Here is a 4,813-nt window from a genome sequence, read left to right on the forward strand (position 1 = left end):
ATAACAGGGAGAATATGGGTGGTGGTAACTTTCTGAAACAGAGGAGACTATGGAAATTTTTTTTTAAATACAGAGATAAAAGTACTTCTAGAAGTTTACCATTCATATTGTTTACGCTGATTTTCAATGGTGGAAAATTTTTATGTATGCAAAAAGTAAGATAAGTTTCTTCAGTATATAATTAAATTGATAATTTCTTTTTTCAACTTCATATATAATGCTAACAGAACTGCATTTACCTATTCACCTTTGTAATATTTGAAAATTTTATTTTTATAAAAGGGAGTTTTTTTTTCCTGAAGGTGATCTAATCGATGCCTTTAAGTCTCAATTTCAGATTAAACTGGTTTGTTTGTATTGGGTAGGTAGGTGCTTTATTTACGTCGTACTAGAGCTGCACAATTGATTACTGGGAAACATTCCTGAGAATGATACGAAGACATGCCCTCACGATTTTGATCCTTCCATTTACGTCCTCAATTTCGACGTATATCTGAAAGGGAAGGAAATTTTTTCCAGATTCCTGTACCCATGGTACTGATCAGTGCGGAGGCCCCTACCCCCCCCCCCCAAGCTCTTGGGCAAATTGAACATAGAGAGTAAGAAACATCCAGGCCCTGAGCAGGATTGGAACCCGCGGTCAATGGCTCCGCAGTCAGGCACGCTAACCACTCGGCCACCTGGTCTTAACACATTACTTTCTAGTCACTCGTCAGGGTCGAATATTATAGGAATGCGCAAATATATTAACCTTAAATTAATCATTAAGAGAAGAACAGACTTAAACCCTTCTTCAGTAAATTAACAATATTTCTAAGCAATTGACATCTATATCTTCTGATATCTTACAACTTTTAAGCATAATTTCATAATTAAAAAATATAATTATTGGAATGATTAAATCAATCACACATTAACATTATCAAACCAAGCTTCATAACAAGTTCAATACACTCTTTTGGCTGGGTCTCTAGGTAATGAAATTTCAACTAGATAGCCTGTTAACCAGAACATCGCTAAAAAAAAAAAATGTTGTGCAATTGTACAACATTTTTTAATTTTTTTTTGAAAAACTTACTTTTGAGCTTGCTTAACGAAAACTGTCTCATATATACACAAAAGAATATAAATATTAAAATAATTTTTTCTTCTTCCTATGAATGTTTCACAAAGACGATCGAAACTTACTCTAATTCCACACTTTGTCTATCCAGAAAAAATTGAGAGAACTGCACAGTAGCATAATTTGAATTTAAATACTGTCCTTATTTTTTTTAAAAAATGTTTATAGCGTCATTACTTACACTTTTAAAACGGATCCTCTCAAATTGAATATTTATTTATTAAAGATAGAAAAAACTGCAAGCTAAGTATCTAGAAACCATTATTATTCTTTTCAAGTTATTTCACCATCTTTATTCTTCCTAATATAAAATTGTCACTTTACATGTTCTGTCGAGAGAACTGCAAACTAAGAACATAGAAATAATACTTATTCTTTTCATGTAATTCACCACCTTTATTCTTCATAGTATGAAATTGTTACTTAATATATTCTGTGGAGAGAACTGCAAGCTAAGAATCTAGAAACCATTCTTATTCTTTTCGGGTAATTTCAACACCTATATTCTTCATAATATGAAATTATCACTTCATTTATTTTGTTGAGAGTACTGAAAGCTAAGAATCTAGAAATAATTCGTATTCTTTGCATCCTTATACATCACCTTTAAATCTTATAATCTACATATTTTTACATATTTCAAAGATTGATAAAACTGCACTGCAGACTATGGATTTAGAAACCAATCATTTGTATATTTTTCTTATTAATTCATCACCTTTAAAGTACAATACTTTAAAATTGACAACTGGTCTAGAACAGTGATTTACCCATTAGTTCTCACTAAGTTTTCGAACTATTGCATTATTAGGGTTTTGATTTAAAATGTTACTTGAATGTTAGTTTTATTTGTTACTTTTATGTTAGGCTTGAGTAAAGTATTCTTAAGCTTACTTTTTACTGATTTTTAACTCTAAGGTACACTAAATTTGTGTATTCTTCTAAAACACTAAGCACGTTAAAAAATTATATAAAACATTTGCCAGCATTTTAAGCATATTTATTACATCGAAAATTATTCCCACAACATTTTATAAATCAAAACTACAGCGTAACTTCTTGGAAAATAGATGAGATAAACATTTATGCACCACCGTAATATTTGATTCAAAAACTAAAAAGATTATGCAATCAGAAGATTAAAAATTATAGACTTTTTAATTGAGAGAAGAAAAAAAATCCTTAGGAAAGACACATTCATTGAACTATTTTTTTTTTAAATGGAAGTAATTTTGATTAATTTGGTCAAAAAATGTAGAAGTTCAAAAGAAATTTTATTAGGTAATAAGCAGTAGTTTCATAATATCACAATCATTTCACTTTTCACAAAACACAACTTTTTAATCAAATTGAAATGTTTCTTTATGACAAACCTAATAATTAATATTCTTGCTTTATTCATTCAGGCTAAATACTAGGTTACTAGTAAGTTCTAAAAAGGTATTTTGTAAAAACTCTTTAGTTTGAGTACAAAACCGACCAGTGATTTTAAAAATCCACAAAAATGAAGAAGGAAATTGAAATATACGATTTGTACCATTCTGCACAGAGAACAAATTTATTCTAGCTAATTTTCAAAATTAGTTTGAGTTTTTAACAGTTTTTTTTTTTTTTTTTTGCTAACTGAGTAAAATTATTAAAACAATGTTTTCGCCAGTATTCTTTTCCATTCTGACAAACCAAACAAAACATTTTCCTTAATATTTTTGTAGTCAATAGTCATCTCTTGTAATTAATTTTGAAGCTTAGTGAGAAAGGTTTCTTGTTTTCCTTACCAGAATGCAGCAAAATGTCATTTTTCTCTCCGTTTTTTCTTTTAAAGGATTTTTCAAATCGTCTAACATTTTTGGGACAAATGGTAAATAGGTACCAATTATGAAAGAAGACTGGTTTTTCAATAATTATGTGCAAGCACACTTCATATAAAGTTGCCTTTTGATGTATTCAAAACAACATTTTAGAAGAGCTAAAACTTGAATGAATATATTTATGTATGGAAGCTTTGTAGATGAAGGCGTAGTTTCCTTCTAGTTTGAAACTTTTTTAAGCATTTCAAACAAGAAAATGAAGGGTTTTCTTGGTGTAAATATAAGTGGTCTTTCAAGTGATGCTTACGAGGGAAACTTTTATTACAAAAGCTGCAAATGTAAGGTCTTCCTCCAATGTGCTGTACCAAGTGAATTTTCACATTCCCTTTTCGGTCGGATTTGTAATCACAAACTGGGCACCAATATGCTTCATTGTGGTATATTATAGATAATCCTTTTACTGAACCTAGAAATAAATAATTAAAGGTCAATTAAATAATATACACAACTTTTTTCCAATATTCATGATTATTAATTTGCATAAATAAATAAAATAAGTAAAATCACAATTGAAATAATTAAATGAAAGAAAAATAAATAATGAAATGAAAAAAAATTTCAATGAAAATTTCTATTTTTTATGTATTTTTCGATATACGGTAGTCTGTAAGGACAGTTAATATATATTTTTAGATTCCTTGTCAGAAAGGAATTTAAAAAATCAGAAATTCATCTTTCAGCCAGGAAGAACAAAACTATTACTGAAACCTATTGAATCACTACAGAGGAAACCAGGGAAAAAGACATAAAAATGTCTTTGATTGCTGGAGGAAACTGAAAGATAAATTTTATATTACTGAACGGCTATATTATTGAATAAGTATACTACATTATTGAATATACTATTATCGAAATATTATATTATTGAATATGTAGAAGCAATTTTTAAAAAACACTCCAACTTTCAGCAAGTAGTCACATAGGTTTGATTTTTTTCTGTGTATCTCATTAATGATTCAAAAGACATTAATAATATTTTTGCTTTTCTCTCTCTTTTTTTTGTAACCTTTAATGTGTGTATTTTGTATATTACATTTTTGACAAGGATTGCATTTGTCGTCATCACAAATACCTTTTATAATACACCAAAGATAACTTTTTAAAAATTGTTAATGAAGTTCAATCACTAATATGAAAATTTATAAAATAATGATATAAAGATATTCACGAAGGCATGGATTGAAATAATAGAATGTTTACATTTGTTTTATATTTTAATTTGTTAAAAAGAAAGAATGTCTACACCTAGAACGAAAGAACTTGTAAAAAACAAAATTAACATGCACAAATGCTCAGAAAAAAACTAAATCACTTTTGATCAATCTTATTGGTATGAAGTGTAGGCCTTAAATATGATAATTTTAATAAATACAGACAATATTTTAAGATAAAAAACCATATTAAAAAATAATTTATCTGAATAAGACATACCTAGCTTTCTATCCCTCAAAAAATAAGGGTTAATCACATTCTAGTTTGCCAGAAGATTGGTCGAAAGTGTGATTTCTGTAATCTTAATTTTCAAAGTGATTTAAATTAATAATGATCAAATTCAACATTTCAATTAAATCATAAAAATAAAACTTCAAAAAAGTAGGATTTTCCAATTTTCTTTTCTAGAGTTAATTTAATTTAATTACTAACAATTTTAACTATTCAACTTATACAGTGCTTCTCTTGCTACTTATAATTATGCAGTTTGAAGTAGATGCAAAAATTTGCATATGAAACATTTTCAAAAATTTTTAGTTATTGTTAAATTAAATAATGAATAACAGAAGAAGTAAATCATGGTCATTTAAAGAAAAATCAGACATAAAAA

This window comes from Parasteatoda tepidariorum, chromosome 6, assembly GCF_043381705.1.
Source record: "Parasteatoda tepidariorum isolate YZ-2023 chromosome 6, CAS_Ptep_4.0, whole genome shotgun sequence".
Lineage (NCBI taxonomy): Eukaryota > Metazoa > Arthropoda > Arachnida > Araneae > Theridiidae > Parasteatoda > Parasteatoda tepidariorum.